Below are 19,799 nucleotides of genomic sequence, written 5' to 3' on the forward strand. Positions count from 1 at the left end.
ATTGCAATGCCATGCCCATCCTCTCTCTCTCACCCTCTCTCTCTCTCTCCATTGAATTTGATGGTGGTACTGTTTTGATAACAAAGGCTTTTTAAGCCTATCTGATTCCCTGAGCATGTTCTGCATGTTATGTTGGTGTTTATGTGTCTCTGTGTTTTTACACACACCTAAAAGGCTCATGTGTGCGTGCCCGGGGGGGTGGGGTGGCAGCTGGTTAGTTTTTGAAACTAACAGTAGGATAAATATCCCTTATGAACTTTGTTGGTTTAAATGTAAATTCAAGCTTTCGATCAGTTTTGTTCAGAGATATATTTATGGATTTGTTGATATATTTACTGTTGAACAATTAGAAGAGAAATGTGCTGATGTATCTGCTGTTAAGTGCTACATTGACAATTGTTATCAAGCTTGTTGTTATTTGTAACCATATTCAAATGAATTGTTGGCGTTTTTTCCGCCAAGGGATTTGGTCTATGCTCAGACATCTTGTGAAATATAGTAATTTCCCCCTCTGTGTTGCACAGATCTGGTGGTTTTCTTTTCTGCACAAAAGTTCAGTTGAGTAGAAACATCAGTGAAATAAAACTAGAACAGGGAAGCGTTATGCTTGGTGAAAATAATCTGGGACAAAATTACGCAAACTTTTTGGTGTTTGTTTGATGCAGTAGCATGCTGGCATAGCAGTACCAGATCGTTTTGGTACATAAAATAGACGTGTTAGTATCTCTCCCTCGAGTAAACTTTTGAGATGGCAGAAGTAGCTTTTCAGCGAAAGGCAAAAAAAAAAGTTTGTTTGGCCTTAAGGAAATCTGCACTTCCTCTGCCAGTTTACAGTTAACGAGGTTAAAGGAAGTACACCTGGGACCTATTTTTGCCCTCATCACCTGTACCAATCACCATGGTTTGACCCATTTACATCAGAGAACTTTTCCACCTTCTTTGCCTGACACAATGCACAGTAAAACCTGACTGGAGTGTTCAACACCCCAACTGCTACCACTCTAACCTGTTTTTGAGTGCTTTTCTGATGCTTACGTAACACTCTTTAACAGTGAACGGCTGACATTGTCGCTTGACGACTCTTATTTAGCTGGCCTTTTTTCCCCCCCTAAGCCATCTGCACTTTGTTTTTTTTTGTGGGTTGACCTTACTCATTAGGACGAGATTAGAGCTGACCTGAAAACATTTGCATGCCGTAAATAAGGGCAGTGATCTAATTGGACCGGTGTCTGCTCATCTTCCTGCACAGTTGTGTGTGTGTGTGTGTGTGCACGCGCGTGTGCGTGGGTGGTAAGCAAGGAGAAATGAAGGTGATAAAACATCCAAGCTGCCTCTGAATGAGCTGAAGACCGAAGCCGCTCTGGGTTCAGCCATTAAAGATATTTTATAGCTGCTCTGCACAAATGCGCGTGAGCACACACACACACACACACGCGTAAACCTATCTATCAAAGAGAATTGACCTAGCAGCAGAGTGATCTGTTCACAGGAGCCTCTGCTCTGGTGAAACCTCCCCAGTGTCCTCCAAAGGCAAGAGTGACATACACCTTCCTATGATTTTTTTTTTCTATTTAAGTTAACAGTATTTTGTCATACTTTGTGTTTGAATGTAAGGAAGCATAGTTAGTATTGTGTGTTTGTTGCTGATAGCCGTGATGGAGAACTGTGAGGTTCCATCTGTTATACCATGTACAGTGCTTTACCTCATAACAGTGAAAAAAAATAAAAATAAAACAGAGACCAAAATCTAAACTAGGCTTCCCTGGAGGAGACTCGAACGCAGCATCGTTGTGTGCACGTGTGATGTCCTGTCTGACATTTCCTGTGTTATGTCGAAATATTGCATGGAAACCTTCAAAAGCACCAGTATCACGAAGAGAAGAGAGCTATAGCTAGAAGGGTCAGCCTAGATTTTCTATTTTTCCCCCTGTATCTAGTATGAAATTTTTCCTGTACAGAAATCTTATGTGACAATCTTTTTTGAATGGGATTTTAATCTGCAAGGTTCCCACTATTCGTTCTCAACCAACAGCTGATAGTGACGCTGTCCACCGTGACGGAGGGGGAACAAAGCCGAAATAAACTTGCTTGGGCTGCGAAGTGCTGCAGTGTGCCGGGCTTTTAAAATTCCCATCCGCTTTCAGCGCGCTGTAACCTTGCGGGGCTCTGACTTCATCCTGGAACAATGTCAGAACCATGTAGATGAATATAATTAAACAAGAGCTTATCGTTCGGCCAGGGAAAGTTTAGCGACAGGTCAGCCCTGTTTGCCTCTCTCTCCGCTGAAGGTCGTGCCGAGGGCAAACCAGCAAGCTGGAAGGTATGTGAGGAGAAAGAAATTCTCATAGCCGGGGTCTGTAAGAACTTTTTCCAGTCTACGACGTACTATTTTTACTCTCGAACTGTTTATTCTTAGAAGTCGTTTTAAATCCTGGGCCTACGAAGTGTAACGGTCGGACTAGGGTGTAACACAATGCGTCCCTCTCGCGCTGAAGAAGCGATATATAGATAAATTTTCGGAAAGGCTGGAGAGGCTGACAGAAGGCGATCTTTCATATGTTTATATCGCGAACGCATAAATCAAACCAGCGCAGATCGGCAATTAAGGACAGGCGAGCAAGTCACAAGAAATTGTTTGCAGACATTAACACTGTCCGCTCTCTGAATTTCGGCCAAACGTCTTGATATCCAGCTTCACAGGGTCATGGTTGATAGGTAAAAGGTTCTTCGTTCAGATGTTTTTTTAAACGTTAAAAAGCAGTGAAGTTAGCGACCGGAGAACCATTAGGCTGAGATAGGGCAAAGTGTTCCTTAAAAAAGGCGGGGGAATTTCCAGTCAAAAAGAGCCTTTCACCACAGGCAGCTGAAATGATCTTCACGGTGAATAGAGGGAGAGGCAGCGCGAAAGCAAAGCGCGAGCAGTGTGTAGCCTTTGGGTGAAACCACTATTTAATTAACATCTGCGTGTCTTACATACATACTGGCTGATAAGCGCGCTGCCCATATGAGTGCTTGATCTTTTACTACTGGGGTTAATGAAAGGTAGTCCCCTTAGAGTCCACAGATAAAAGTCTCTGAACTTCTTTTATAGAGAGAAAAATAGTGCTTATATTTGACCTAATTCTGGAGATAGGCTCGATGTACAGTCAGTCACAGGGAGAGTGTGGATTGGCTTTGAACTTCCCAAGTCTTGGCTAGTTAGAGACATCAACTGAAAAAAAAAAAAAAAACAACAACGAAAAAAACCATACAGGACAAAATTCTTGCCATGCCTAATGGTTCTTATGAAGGGAACCAAACAAAATTAAATCTGTACTAACACATAGTTTCTTTTGTGCTATATGAGAATTGTACTATCAGTTTTAGGTTGTAAGAGTGGTCGTTTACCTTTGTAAATTCAACAGTGGATACAAGAGAAGGCAGCTCAGATAACTTAAATATAACAAATTTCTTAGATATAAATAACAAAACCAAATGTATAAGTGGTTGAACAAAACTGGAACAGTTGTGAACATGCTTGATAAGAAGTGGTATGCGCTCTGAGGAAGATGTTTGAAGGGCCAAGGAAAAAGATAGCCTATGTGTATATATATTCAAAGCACCACAGTTGTAAAATGACAGTTTGTTTCACCGGGTCATCCCCTGGACCCTAAAATTTTCATACCAGGCACACGTAGAGAGGTTTTACATGGAGGGTTTTCGGGGGGGGGGGACAAGCCTGTGTTGAAAGCAGCCAACAAGTGTAAGCAACAGGAGGTTCGGCTAGTGGATTAGAAACACTCTTTTTGTGACAGGTTAGCTGAACATGGTTAATTGAGCCCTGGATTTTAGTTTTACGATGTCTGTCTTGGTTTCAGGACAGGCTGTCTGAAGAGGCCACCCCATGAGTCATAGATTGACTGATATCAAGGATGGGGAAGAATGGTCTAAGATCAGTCCCTCTCTGTTTGTCTGTTCTGTTTTAGAAAACATTCACCCAGGCTTAATACCACTGTCCTTTCAAAAGAGAAGTGAATTGTTTTTCTGCTTTTAGAAATGATTCATTTTACTTGATTAAATGGACTCATAAATAAAATAGACTTTTGGAAATTACAGCATAGTTTATACAGGCATTAATTAATACCTGTGGCCTCTTGTTAATCTGTATTTGTGTTTTCAGTCATTTTGGAGGTAACCCTATCTTAGTCCACAGACACAAATTGGGAAAAAAACCTGAATATAATCAATGTGTTGCATATTTTGGGGGTGTGTGTTGCATTTCAGATCCTGTTTCCCGGTTGCCATGGAGAAGCAGTGTGTTATTTTCACTGTACTCACAGCTATGGCAGACTGACACTAATTCAGTTCTGACCTTGACCTTGTTCCAAGACCTGGAGTTCCCAATCCCAGGGTGCTTCTTGTCCTTCAGCAGATGTATTTGTTGTTTTTTGGAGGGGTTGTGCTAGCATTGCTGCTCACTGCTTGGGACAGTATTGACCACTGACCCTGACTTTGTTTGGAGTGTATGGACACTTGAAATTTTTTCGGTGGGTGTCAAGTATGTCTCTCTTATACTCCCCACTGAGTCCTCCAGACTTAGCTCTTGAGCCGCAGGGCATAAGAGCTAACCTGCGGGCGTAGTATTTTCGGATAGAGTGTCTGGCAGCATGTTTTTCGGCCGTGCCAGGCCTTGGGGGGTGATGAACAACATTAGATTCCATCCCTCTCGATGACCCACGGACGTTAAACTGGAAACCAGTTGGTTTGCAGAGCGAAGCACACCCCACAGTACAGGACACGAACAGCTGGGTACAAGCCTGGGCACGGTCAAGTCAACGGGAGCATAGAGTTTCATTTGAAGAGGTGTGTGTGTGTTGTGTGAGTGTTTGTGTGTGTGTGTGGGGGGGGGGGGGGGGTATGGCAGTCAGCCTCGTTTCCCCGGAAGAGAGCACGGGCCTCTGGGAAGGCCCTCCCCAGTCACGTTGTAAAAGCTATGTTTGCACCAAGACTCATCCCACCCCCTTCAGACAAACTTTCTTGTCCTATGTGTCTCATCCTTACAACGTCTTGGTTCAACAACACACCCTAATAATAATAATAATAATAATAATAACAATGATGTCTCAGTTAAGGGCTCCCAAGGTTAATGAGAGAGAAATGAGACGACTGTTGTTATTTTTAGCAGGAAAAAAAGAGGCATTGATTTTCTCTCACAATTGCCTGCTTTAGTAAAGTAGTGTTTCTTTAGATAAAAAAAGCTTAGTTTTCATGTAATAACATCCTTCTTTTTCTTTCTAATCCTGTCCTCTTTTCATGTGTCAAGGTAATCTTTTGCTTCAAACACAGTATTATTAGCTAGACCTGCTCAGGAGCTGATAAATTCAGCTGGAGAGGAGAGAGGTTAAAGTTTCTCAGTCACAATGAAATTTTTCCATCACGGAACTGATAATGCAGCCGGCTGGAACAGAAAAAAAAGGAGAGGGAGAAGATGTTTTAGATATCCATCAGGGCAGCATGCAGGCTTTTTCTCTTTTTTTTTTTTTTTTTTTGTCTTGCAGATGCAGTTCAAGGGCGCCTGCAGGCAGCGCGACCCTTGCTGTGCGACTGACGCGACTCAAGGTCACACACGCTCAACCCTCTGACATTCACCAACAAATGGGGAGCGGGGGAGGGGGAAGGGGGGTAGAGATAGGGAGGCAGCGGTAGAGGAAAGAGGACGGAGTTTTGGTAAAAGTCGTCGTTACCTCGACACATTGGGTAAACATGTTTTCACTATTGCTTGGTGTTAGCTCTGCTAATAACTCCCCTCTCCCATTCACTTTTCTCTCCATATATGTGTTCTCAGAGAGAGTAGACCACACCACAACAGGCAAGGTCTACTCTCTCTGAGAACACACATAGTTGGCACTACTGAAAGAACTTGGAAATAGATTGGTGTTTGACACATGTGCAACTGATAGGAGGAGGATGAGAGAGAGAGAGAGAGAGAGAGTGCTAATGTTGTAAATGCTAAATGCCATAAGAGACAGGTCTGTGAGGTTTTGCTGATTCGTTCAGCGCTGTGGTTTGCACTTGTTTTTATCCCTTCATTAACTTCTTAATCCAGTTTCATTTCTGCTCATTAGCCATGCTAAAGATTGAGGCCTGTCACCCTGCCACCCCCCTGTCGAGCTGTGCCCAGCCTATCTATCTGTGTCATGGAGGGAGCCGTTAGCTGCCCCTGAGTTGTCTTCATTACTTTTGTCTTTTCAAGTCCTTCAAAAGTGCTTATTACTATTTAAGTCAAACGCATAGGAAAGTGTGCTGTCAGCTCTTCCGTGAATGTGCACCACGGTGGAGAGCTGGCCAGGAACACATGGGAGAGCTTGCGGTAAATAAAGAGCTCTGTGCACGGAGGAGGCTAACAGCTAAGGCCTGTTCGACTCGTCACAGACGCTAACCTGCTAATTGTGGACAAGACACAAACTCCAAAGGCAGGACAACACAACACAGCACAATATTTCTCAGAAGTTTTGGTCACGTGCAGTTGGTTGGCAAATGACTGATTCAGCAGAGGTTAAATACCTGAAAGGATTTTTTTTTTGTTTGGTAGAGGGGAAAAAAAACAGCTAAATATAGAAAGAATGTACACATAGTTAGCTTGCCTTGAGAACACGGACAGATTGTTTAGACTATGTAGAGGTGATGTTGTTTTTGCTTTGTGCGTGTTTGCTTGGCTTAAAATAAAATAGGTAGAGACACATATGCCACGTCTCGGTGGTATGATTATATTCACAGCCTTAGGTCAGGCTTGTGTCACTACAGTTTTCTCTGGGGAAAACTAGCTTCACGCCACCATAATGAAGAGGGTTTCTCGGTTTTGTTTGGAGAATGAGTCACATGAAAGAGACTCTTTTTTTTTTTTTTTTTCCCCCTTCCAAATTTAGTAGATGGCTTGTATTGCTGTATTATTCATGATACCTTCTCCTTTTTTTCCCTGAGAAATGGAGAAAAGGAGAACACACAAACCCTGTGCTGTCATTGCGTCTATTTACAGTTTACTCTTTCCAGCTCAACTTTCTTCTTGCACAGGTTCCTCTGAACTAGGCCAACACCACAACCTCTTTGGCATGCTGAATGTTCAGGAGCCAGAATGCATCTGAGATATTGTTGATTCCCAAATCCATTAAAATAGTGACACATTAATGTGGAGCCGGAAAACAATTATTTTTATGTTGTTGTCCGTTATGTTTATTATGGACCGTGATGACTTTCTCCGGATGACACTTCGTTAACACAACGCGTTGCTTCTTTGAACCTTTTGTTTAAATACACAGGAGTACGGATCTGTATTAAAATTCATTCTTTAACGTTCAGTCATAAATTATTCACATATTCTCATTAAAGCTGAACATTTTTTTACACACATGACCACATCCTAAAATAATACTTTACTTCGTGAGATTACTCAGATAAGTATGCAATTTACCCATATTTTCAAATACAATGATTATTTTAAAGTTTGCAAAAAATTTTTTTTAAAGTTATCTAATTTGCTTTCAATTCTGCTCGGGTCATATCCTTGATAGTTCCACAGTTCTCTAGGGCAGGAACTTTTTGGCTCCGATCACTGCTGAGACTTCGTCGTCTTATTAACTACTCTTCCTCATCTCGGGGGAAAAGGCAGGGGACCCAGGCACGCTCTCTTCTTCCTTTTAATGTGCTGGCGTTTTTCTTCAGTCATTTAATTAAGCTTGGAGAGATTATTCAGGCTAGAGTCAGCTCCTTCTTGCCTTGCAGGGCCTCATTCATCTCTGATTAAACTTGTAACATTCTGTTACTGTACTGCCTGCTCTTTCTAGGGCATGTTAAAAAAAGGGAAAAGTGAGACACTGTTCCAGGGAAAAGAGGAAATGAAGATGTGGTGCTGTCAAGTAGACTTTTCCTTTATCACCTTCTCAAGTCTCTCCAACATTCGGTTTAGGAGTAAGAGGTTAGAGGAGTGGAATAGTGAAGGGAGAGCTAACAGGAGCCGTGTGTGTGTGCGTGTGCACGCGCGTATGTGTGTGTACCCAGCTCTGAAAAGAGAAACACTGTGCATACCATTGTTTTGGTTTGATTCAGGGAGCTCTCAGAGAGGGGCAGTTAGGCCGGTGGCTGTGTGAGAGAGTATGAGTTTGGTTTAGCGTGCATAAAACAAACACAAAACTGGTCAGAGCTTGGTCAATATTTATCCACACCGTTATTTCACCTGTTATATAGCCTGTTTGTTTATTTATTTTGTTATATCACTGGTCATTTTGTCATTTTGTTCATTTAGTCCACCTTCCAGAACTAGAAAACGAAGCACATTACGCTTGGTCAATATCTTCTCCCATTAATGTATGGCTCTCCCATGATGTCCGTAAATCATCTCTACCACCTCTGTTTTAGTTGAGAGAGGAGGTACAGGAATGAATCTCATTCCTTGGGTGCCCTCTCCTCCTGAGATGTTTGGGATCCTGCGTCTGTTTTGGCCTGTACAGTCGTGCCTCGTGATCCAGCTTTAGGTGACATTGGTGATACACTTCAGAGCGGCTGTGTGTGGGTTCAGTTCAGTTGTGACTCCTAGAGGTAGCCCCTCTTTGCCCTCGCGAGCTGTGTTCCTGTCTTGTGTAAAGCAAAATGGACAGTTGGTTTGTTAGGAAGGATATGTGGGAATGGAAAAACAGGGACTGCTTTGAGACAAAGCATCCTAGTTGATGGACTACGTGGTTTCAGTCAAGTTCCTGAGAATAATGTGACTCTGGTTGTAAACAAGGACCCCATGAGAGCAATTCCCATGGGGGGGGGGGCACACAAACTCCTTTCCCACCCCCCACCCAGAACAAAGATGGTTAAAGTATCACTGTAATTGGCATCCACAGCTGCTCGTCCTTCCAAGAAATAGGTGGGTAAGGGAGGTGATTTCTGCCCCCACCCCTGCCTCTATGTCTCTCTCCCTTCCTCTCTCTCTCTCTCTCTCTCTCTCTCTCTCTCCCCCTTTCTCTCTCTCTCTCTCTCTCTCCCCCTTCTCTCTCTCTCTTTCAGTCTGTGTCTCTGTCTTCATAGCCTCTGCTTTGTATGACAGCTGCTTAATTGGGCATTCACCCCTCGTAGTGTGGACTGCCCCCCCCCCCCCCCCCCCAGGCTGCTGACGAATGGCGGCGGATTACAGATGAGGACATGGTGACCTCCTCGACCTTTCAGCGGTGGGAGGGGCCCTGGCCAGGGGTCCGTGGGTCCAGGCGCTTTGGGTCAGTGGAGGAAGGGGTCGTGAGAAGGTGGAGAGTCCGCCAGGTGGCCAATGACATGACTGTCACATGACAGTAACCTGATGTCAGCGTGTCAAGGTCACAGCTAGTGGCAGTGTGGCAACCCTCCCCTTCTGCACTTACCTAACCTCCCTCCCCAAAATTTGTTTTTCAGACGCCCCCCCCCCCCCCCCGGTTTTGGCTCCATACTCCTAGTATGAAAAACAGTCAGTCAGAGACCAGAGGACAGCCGACTGCTGAGGACGGCTTTAGTTTGGGCATTTGAAGGGTTTTTGTATTTATCTCTCCCTCTCTGTCCTCATTTGCATGTCATTTCCCTCTCTCTCTCTCTCTCTCTCTCTCTCTCTCTCTCTCTGTCAGTTTCTTTTCTCTGTCACCACTCTCCCTCAGGGAAAGAGTGTTGAATTTGCTTGTTACAAAGTGATAATTGTCTTAGCAATGGCATTTCCCTGGCTCTGAACACACAAATTGTCTCAAGCTTTCTTTCCACGTAGGATGCCCTGTATTCTATGAGTATGTGGACTGCATATGTTAAGATCATTTGTCGTTTATCCCTCCACATTATAAATTACAAAGCATTATGGACAGATTTTTGACAGATTTTTGATCTCTTCCTTACATTGCACTGTATTGCATAAGCTACACTATCAGGTTTATTATGAGTTATGACTTCATTGAACTCTACTCAGAGTGTTCTTTACATATGCTCTATGGCCTTGCATATTTTATTTTATTTTATTTTTATCTATATGCGACATCTAGTGAAGATCAGTTTATTTAAAGGAGAGTGCCAAGACTTGTGTTTTTATACACATATGTGTGTCAGTTGCGTTCAGGCTGTTGGCTCGCATAAGCCATTAGAAGATCAGACATTAAAGGAAAAGACATGTCACTAAAAGAACAACAGCTGGGATTCCTTAGAACTCCGACATGAAGCTACAGAGCTAGTAATGATTATCGCTTTGCGTAATGTGTACGCTTAAACAGTCACTGTCCGCAAAGCCACCGGTCTTGCCTTTCCACGGCTTGGTCAGTCAGAGGGTACAACATTCTATCTGTCTGCAAGGTTCCAGAAGGAAGCCCTGTGTCTGACAGGAACTGCTCCAAGACAAATTCACACAGTAAGTGTCTTTTCCTCTCTAGCATCTCGGCCTGGTCTAAGATGCTTTCTTAGAGTTTTGACACAAAGCCACAACCCCCACCACAAGGCCTCGGTTACAGTGTTTGTGTATGGTAATATGTGTGTGTGTGTGTGTGTGTGTGTGTGTGTGTCAGTTTATCTGTGTGAGCGTGTATGTGTGTGTGTGTCTGCGTGTCTGTGTGTGTGTGTGTGTGTGTGTATGTGTGTGTTTGTGAGTGAGTGTGTCTGTGTGTGTGTCTATGTGTGTGCGTTTGTGTCTGAGTGAGGGACAGCAGAGTTGGGTTTAGGCTGAAGGTTTCTCTTATGTGCTGGGTACTTTTCATTTAGTCTTTGTGAATGGGGCTGTGTTTGCGCGCGCGCGCGTGTGTGCGTGTGTCTGTGAATGTGCGTGTGTCTGTGTGTGTGCGCGTGCGCGCAGCGTCCAAAATGGTCTTTCTGGTCTATCTGCCAATGGCTGGTAAACTGAAAAAATTTACCGGCCAAAATATTTTTCAACCGGCCGTAGAATTGTGTAAGATACGATCAGTCACGTTGTCAACGGATGGACCTAGGCCTGCCCAAAAGATGCATCCATCCCAAGTTAGGATGGACTGATTTAATTGAATACTAAAAAAAATAATACGTTATTGTTTGTTAAATTGGTTGACAGTATAACTAAAATATCATCACAAACGCTCTAATGTTTTTTTGTATAGCCTAATGCTTGATGGGTTTGACTGACATCTGTATTCGCCAATTAACACGTTTGGTTTTGACTTTATAGTTCCAGCGATGTAAACCCTCAACAGGAGATAGCAGCTGGTTTTTCGCCCAGCACATTCGCACATTTTAAGCGCATTAATGAAAATTCGGCTCAGGAAATGTCTGTGCACATTTCGATCAGCTGTGTTATGCGAATTAAAAATATACATTCTCCTCATCAAGTGTGGTTAAAGTATGCTTGGTGAGTAGCCTAAAATGCGGCAGTATTTTGTGGTTTACTACGTGTTCCGTCTCAATGCGAACAAAGAACAGAAGACTGGATCAGCTTGGTTATGGAGTACCATACAGTTGTGATAGGGGGTGTCTGACCTGTCATTTGGTTCAGCAGTAGGTTATACAGAATGTGAAGGCTAGTGATGGACCTTGCGTCAAAGTCATGCCCGTTCACATTTGCCGAGGCCCGTCCGGAAATAAATTTCTGGCTACGCCACTGGATACGATGTCATTAAAAACAACGTAATTCCTAATTACCCGGTGGACGGTGGACAGCGAGGTTCGATCAAAGAATTGCGAAACTAGTCAATCAGTTTATGTGTTGCAGTGTTGAAGGTTTGTTATGAAGTAGGCTTATTTCAGCAACTTGCCAATGGCGACTGACCTCGTTTATTTTATTCGCCAACGTAGATTTTTTGCTCTCATTTGGTGAGTGGCAGGTGCTAATTTTGGACTCTATGTGTGTCTGTGTCTGTGTCTGTGTGCGTGCAAGTCTGTGTGTGTGTGTGTGTGTGTCTGTGTCAGGGAGAGCAGAGTTGGGCTCAGGCTGAGGTTTCTCTTAGGTGCTGGGTACTTTTCATTTTGTCACTCAGCCAAGATGCAATATCTTTGAGTCGAGGTAAAAAGCTGTCAGTAGTAAAATATGATGAATGATCTTACCCTGCCAGAGTCTGGCCTCTCTGTGTGTGTGTGTGTGTGTGTGTGCGCGCGTGCATGCGCCTACGGTATGTCTGCATAGGTGACAAAAATGTGGTAATGTTAGAAGAGGACATGAGCGGAGCAATTGTAATTGCAGTTGTGGCATACACAGTGTGAGTATTTGTCAGCAAGGAAGGTGGGGGGAGAGGGAGACAGACAGACAGACAGTCAGTCAGACAGACAGACACAACAGTGACGAGGTTGCCACAGGTTTAATGGTGACCTTGCTGTGCGTGCACTTAGCTGCTTTTCAGTGCTGAGTCTCACACTAGCCAAGCCCTCTAATCCCACATCCCGGTGCTCACACACTTGATTAGTATCAGCGGTTATCTGCACAAAGGACAAGCGGCTGACCCCTCCTCACCACTCGGTCAGGACTCAGACGCTGAGGGGTGTCAACAAGAGAGAGAGAGAGAGAGAGGGCAAGAAAGAGAGGGAGAGAGAAAAAAAGAGAGAGAGAGAGAGAGAGAGAGATTGTGGAGGCGGGAAGCTAGGGTGACATATTAGTATTCAGACAGGCCCTTGCTGCCTGCAGAGCAAATTGATTACTGCACTGTACATATACTTGGCCCCACAGTGTCATGAAAGGTAGGACTGTATGTATACTGTGCCTGTCTGCATGGGGTACGGCAGGTTCACACAGACCTGTCTGGGTTTAAGTAGCCGCAGGGTCAAAGAGCTTGGAGGTTTATGTCATAAAAGAGCTGTATACAGGGTCCTCGGACTGGATCTTGGCACTGGTTTTGAGTATTGAGACTTGTTGTTTGAAACCTGTTCCCTGTGTTCTTTTGTATATTGCTTTTGACAAATGCGTCTGCCGGATGACGGAATGTCATAATCTGGTCTGTGGTACAAGCAATCTCTACAATGGGGCAGAAGTTAGTTTGAAGTCTGACATAAACTGTTACTATTTTCAGTTGTAACTGTTACTACTCTTTTAACTAACTCAGAACCTTCTGCGACATGTGACTAATTTAGAGGCTTTTGAATGGGTAGAACTGTAACACCTCTCACTCAGAGATGTGTATCTTTGTGATAGGTCCTGGAGTGACGTGAATTGATCAATTTTACTGCTTATGCACGAGAATTATTCTTGAAATGACAAGAGTTTGAGCTTATGAATTATACTATGGCTGTGGTCCAGACATAATTTGCTCTCGTCACATAACAGCTTTGTGTACAGACGTGTATATTAAGTTGACACTGCAGAGATGAAAGGCTTGGCCAAAAGCATGGAGGGGAAAAAAAAACCCTCAAACAAAATTGTGACTGCAAAATCACAAACGCACTCTCACTTTTAACGACACTGCTGTCCAGAAAAATCTGTTTTGGATCAGTGGATTTCTGTAAGCATGCATTTCTATAACAATAAAAAGTCTGCACTGTGTTGTGGTGGGTAAATATTGTAAATATGACTTGAAAGATTGTAGGGCTTGTGTTGCTTTTGGATTTGTTGTGACGTTGGAGCAATGCTGTTTGTTTATTGCTCTGCAAAGTTGCCGAGAGCTTGTAGATCGGAATCTGCAAATGGCAAGTCATTCCTCATTCTCTGACAGAATTTAAAGTTCAAATTTTTGGTAAAGATGTGGAGATCGGGTCCCTCCAGATTTGGGACGGAGGCCATAATGAGTTTTTGTCTGTGACTGCTACAGTCGCTATATCAAAAGACATGAACAAATATTAGTTTAGATGCTCTTTCACTTTCCTGGAGATATTGTATGTGGTAGACGTTTACACTGTTTTCCTTGAATGATGAAAGAATCAATTAAGATCTTTAAAAAGACTGTATATAGTTCAAGGTGATATAGAATTAGTTACTGGGATATGGGATAACAAGCAAGGGTTCTCTTACTTTTACAAAGCTTCTGTTACTTTACTTTACTAGTTTACTTTACTAAAACTTTTGTTAACTTTACTTCTTTACTTATTAAAATTTCTGTTTCCCCTCTGCATGCTTTTTAAGTTCAGTGTGACTTACTGTGAATCTGTGGAAATTTTGGGTATGTGTTTTTGTTTTTGTTTTTTTCCTTCCTGCGAGTCACTTTGGTAAAGAACCATTCTAGCCTCGTCTCATGGCTGTGCATTGACGCGCTAATGTGGAGTAATCATCCACTAATGATCTCGCACAGGCTAAAATTCTCTCTGCTGTTTTTCCTCTCAGGAAACCGATTTCACCATTTCGCTCAGCCAGTTATGAGCACCAATATTTTGTTTGCTCTTTCATACTCTCTCTTCTCAGTAATTACTTTTTGACTTATGCTGCATAAAAAAAAAAAAACCAGTTCAATTAGTTGTGATTTTTTTTTTTTTGGTTTCTCTAATGGATCCCTACTGAATATGTGATCTCCTCTGAATATAAGTGGCAGGTAGCCAACAGTGTAAGAGTAAACTCAGCCTCTTTTCAATGACTGTTTATGTTAGCATAATGGTAACGTGACCTCAGAGTGCTGTGCCAAGGCCAATGTGAAAGACCACCTTGAAAGTGTGTTTTGGGCGCGGGGCAGGTCACTAGACCAAATATAAAAACATCTATTCGTTCTGTTCTCTCACTCTCTCTCTTTTTTGTGTTCTGGTTCTGTTTACCTTTGGTCTTCGATTAGACCTTTTGCCTGTTTGGTAAGAACAAAAGATAACCGTTTAGCTTGGTTAGATTACTGGCTGAAGAGACAGTCATGTCTTTAGGTTACAGTAATGTAGGTCAAGCACTCGCTTTTAAGTTGAGTCAGGGATTGCCATTGGTTAGAGCCCCCCTAACGAGGAGCGCGTTCCAGCAGCTAAACGTCGATGCATAATGCCCGTCATGCTTCTTTGGAAGTAGGTCACAGTGACCTAGTTTGAGCGGTGCATGGCCCTGATTGACTGAGTCACCCAACGCTATCTGAGGAATGTGTTGTCGCGGTTCCACGGGCTCTATGCCTCAGTGTGACCAGAGAATAATGACAACGCCACCATAGCAGTCGTGTTGTTGTGCATTGACTCGACCTTGAGCTCTCTTTAAAGCCATGACGCTTAATATAAACTCGTCCGGGCCTGTCATTCTGACGAGGTGAAGGATGAGGCTTATAAGGAGTGTTCAGACTCTTAATTGCGTCTGTGGATATAAACAACTGACGCGTCTGAAGTCTAAAAGGTGGTTATGAAATACAAGGAAAACAGGAAGATAGATATGAAAATAAATGAGTTGCAAAGGTCATAGATTTTAAATTGCTGTTGGGTAAAAGAGTTGAGCTAAATACCCACGTTGTGGCAAGACCTTGACTTATTGTAATTTGAGGTTCAATGACTGAGTGAAAAGTTGGTCGCAGTGAAGAGCAGAGCATCTAGAGAATGTACCTTTAAATGTGATGCATGCAAAGCAAACTGAGTGCAATGCAAAGCAAGGGCAGCTTTGTCACTCCTTATTAAAACCTAATGCTTTGTATGGACGCCAGCTGTTGCATCAACTCAAACAGCCCCGGCAGAGAGACTGACCTTGACTTCAAACAGGGCATCCTGCAGGTTTTGCTCCTTTTGCCTCATCATGCATTTTAAATAGCTTAAATGGATTACAATTTCTGGATCAGGGATGTAATTTATGATCGGATATTTTTGGGGAGGTGGGGGTGAGGGATGGTGTGACGGGGAGGTTCAATTAATCTTGTACCTCTGGTCGTTTGAGAAATGGAAGATCCAATCCAGATATCAAGGCTTCTCCATTTATTTCAAGCCACTCATTTTCCAAGGATTTGGTTTCCCCCGCAGGGGATGAATCCTAACCAAGTGCTGATGGTGATAATGTTGTGACGTCATAGACTTGAATAGAACTCTGAGCAGCTGCAGACTTGACCTAAACCGTTTCTTTTTTCCAAAGATATGAGATTAACACAAGTTGAATTTGGTTTTTTTTCTTTCTCCTGTGTTCTTAGGCTTGTTGGGTTTTGACTCATTCTCTTTTGTTTCATCATGGCCATCAAGGGCTCATTGAAAATGAGACTAGACTAAAGTAAACAAACCATGCTGAAAAATATAAACGGGAAGACCTTTGAGTGTTGGGCGAGCGGTTTTCCACTCATTTTCAAAGCGAAACTTTAAAAAAAGAGTCTTGCCGCCTTACATGAAAGCTGTCGATGGCCTATGGTTCTAATTCTCTTACGTTTATGTTTCAAAACCTCAGTTTCACAATATGTTTAAAACTCTCCCGAAATAAAAAAAAGCTGCTGTAGGACTGTTGCTCTTTCCACTTGCTGCTGTGACAAGCAGTGCTTAAATGTGCCTTACTTCCTTTTGCCCCTTTCCTCGGTGTGTCAGACACTGGCTGCGTTACCATGCTGAATATTGCTTTATAAAGACACTGTGTTAGTGCACTGCATGAAATCATGTGACTTGTAGTGCGATTCTCTCGCTCCACGGCCTTGTAGGTGACACTGCACTCATGTATTTGTGTACCAAAGCGGAGACAGTGTTGTGTTTCGTGCACCTCCTTTGCATTAGCTCAGCGGGCTGGCTGGTATTGACAAAAGTATAGGATGAAGAGTCGTTATTGTTTGTTGAATCAATTAACACCTCTTGACACAGCCTTGTCAGAGAGGGACGATCTGAGCGTTTGGCTGGAGCTAAACAAACAGAAACACTGGATTTGCCAGCGTTTAGCCCTGGACCGTGTAAGCTTTTGCAAGTCTGACATTACTACGAAAGTCAACATTTTTGCCTGTGGGGTTGTATAACTTAATATCTGATTAGTTGAGGTTTTTTTTGTTTGTTTGTTTGTTTTCTGTTTTATTTGTTTTTTTGACAGTTGCAAAGCATACGTTCCCCATCGAATTTTGATCTTAGCAGTTGGAGAAACGAAAAGCTGTCACACACATCACAGACCGAACGGCGAGATGCGCAGCTCTCTTCAGAGTGTCGAGAGACTCCGCAGCAGATGTCTGACCTTTCACGTGGCTTTTCGTGTGATTATGTGCGCGCGTTGGGAGGTGGCGGTGGCCGGTTTTGTCACTTTGACACCCCTGCTTTGCGATGGGGCAGATTCTTGACAAGCAAGGGCAGAGCAAGTCTCTCCTCAACCCTACACACAAACTCCACAAAGCGCAGCCAGCTCAGCACCAATTAGTGACAGAGCCTGGTAAAAGGCCCTGGATCTGATCTGGGGACAGCCACCAAGCAGTGACAGGGTCAGCCTAATGTCTGTCACCTTATACCCAATATCTGTTATCCCACTTAGATGAAACTTTGCTATTGTCCTACTGTAACACTGAATATATAATTCACCTCTGAGTCTACAGGTCAAAAGGAGACTTTCTTTTTTTGTCTTTAGCCTCTCAAGGTGCAAAGGAATCTGCCTTCGTGTGAGCTTATTGAGGTTATTTTTGATACTTGAAAACTGTTAGAAATGTGAAAATTTTAAGACTCTTCCATTAGGATTCACTTGCACACGCACACACACACACACACACACACACACAAATAAATTTACAGCTGTATTTAACATATTTGGCTATATTTAAAAATCAAATTATTTGCTTTCTTTTCATATTGGTGACCCCGATATTCTTATTTTTATCTTTTGAAAAAACATTGCAGTTTAACCTATTTGTAAGAGGGCTACATGTGAATAACAGTCCCATTGCCCTATAAAAAGTAACCACTGTTTTGTATGATGAAATTGATAATGGGGCTTTTTGTGGCGCCAGGGAAAAAAAAAAAAAAAAAGACAATGAAAGCGTGTCCTCCTCAGTGCATCTCTACCTAACCTAAACCGTGGGTGGTGAGTGGTTAGAACTGGAGCGGTAATACAACGGCCTGGGTGCAGGGGTGCGATTGTGTGTGTGTGTGTCTGTCTGTGTCTGTGTCTGTGTCTGTGTCTGTGTCTGTGTGTGTGTGTGTGTGTGTGTGTGTGTGTGTGTGTGTGCGTGCGTGTGCGCGTGTGTCTGTGTCTGTGTCTGTGTGTGTGTGTGTATGTGTGTGTGTGTGTGTGTGTGCTCGGGCTGCAGCTGGTGGCTGTTTTGTCTCTAGTTCCTGACAAACACACATGCCCTTAATGGAGTGAGCGCAGGGCAGTTGCCAAAGCGCAGTGGTTCAGACTTTAGCTTTATTTGCTCCATATTCACTTGAACTCTTACCACAATACTGCTGCCGACAAGACAGTCCAGATACACACAGATACATTCCCATGCTACAGGCAGATGAGCTACATGTTACATAAGTCTGTGTTTTATGAGTGTCTGTATGTTGTACATTAAAGAAAGAGGGCTAGTCATTGAAATACAGTAAGAATTACTCACTTTCTTCCTTATATGATGTGTATTATCTGAATGTAGTCATGTCTGATATATTTATCATGTTACTCAAGCTGTTGTCAGAAAAACAAAAACCTTTATCAGTGTATGTAGGTAATGGGGGATGAATAAGTCAAGTCTCCAAGCCAAACAAGTCCTCACACTGATGTGTAAACGCATGCATGTCTGTCCTGGCAGGGGCATCTTGACAGCTGTTCTGTGAAAACATTAAAATCCTCACTGGGATGCTTTTGCTTTGTTGTTTTTTCCTTAACGTCTGTTAAATCAATCAAGGCTCCCTCGTTCGTCTGTGTATTCAAATCTAATGAGACTCAGCAGGCTAATTCCTAGTACTTAGCAGCAAGTCCAGTGAGGGACGTAAAGTAGTTACACATTGGCAATAGCAGACCTAGATGTCCTGTACAAAATCTCATAAGGGTGTACATCCGATGGTTACATTGAGGGAAAATAAAATGAGAGAGAGAAAGACAGAGAGAGAGAGAGAGGCAGAGAACACTGATAGAGCAGCCAGGAGTGCGTGAGCGGGGCTAATCCTTAGTCTGGATCTTTTGCATGAGAAGTGAATGGAATCGCTGTGTTGTAAAGCTCTTTGCTTGCACATGGAAAAACACACCTTGAGCGGCACTTAACCATCCTACCTGCCCTCTCTTAACCCCACATGTGGCCAGATCAGTCACCTGAAAGTCTGTTGCCTTTTTTGTAGCGCTGCATGACACACTTTCTTCTTATTAGAGACATAGTGTTGAGAAAATTACTATGTTACAGGTTGTTTTGCCATGTTCTAAACAATGAAAAAAGTGCAGTTCAAGCATGAGGTCAGGCATGAGTCCACTCTGGCTAATGCTTATTACAGGCCAACTAACTTCATTTTCAATCATTTTCCTTTATGAGATCATTTACAAATATCATTTGGGATCTGCTGGTCTTCAAGGGACTGTTTAATCATTAATGGGTTGACTATAAAAAAGTGCATGCTTTGTAATAAAGAATAAAAAAGTTCAGTGGCGTTCGGAGCATCTTCACATGTGGTCTTTGTGTAAACGTTGACTGAAATAGGTTGTGCTTTTTCATCATATCCCCAGCTCTAATATGTGGTTGTCTCCCTTCTGTAGGTCGTTCTCCAGCTGAACCTGTGGTCAGACAGCAGTCTATGGACAGTCATCTGGCTCACATCCCTGGAGCCTAGACACCCACCATCATGGAATCCCATATATACAACCACGGCATGACTGGCTGTGTTCTTTACTGATGGCTTCAAAAACAGTTTTGTACAGAATGATCTCTCACTTTTCCAAGAGAGTCCCTCAAATCTCTGCCATCTTCGGTCATTGTCTCACTTAAATGGATTAAAACATTTGAGTCCACTCAAACACATACATTTTAATCTTAAAACAGAAAGTAACAGAGCTTTAGAGGCTTTCTTTTTGGATTTTTTCCCCCCAGGTGTTTGTGTTG

The 19,799-nt window shown here is 43.0% G+C and overlaps 1 protein-coding gene across 1 annotated transcript in view; it reads left to right on the forward strand.

Moving 5' to 3' along the window:
• Positions 1-19,799, forward strand: part of zgc:153372 (arsenite methyltransferase) — a 41,605-nt gene that overhangs the window by 6,498 nt on the left and 15,308 nt on the right. The gene's annotated exons all lie outside the window — the stretch shown is intronic.

Source organism: Chanos chanos, chromosome 6 (genome assembly GCF_902362185.1).
Source record: "Chanos chanos chromosome 6, fChaCha1.1, whole genome shotgun sequence".
Lineage (NCBI taxonomy): Eukaryota > Metazoa > Chordata > Actinopteri > Gonorynchiformes > Chanidae > Chanos > Chanos chanos.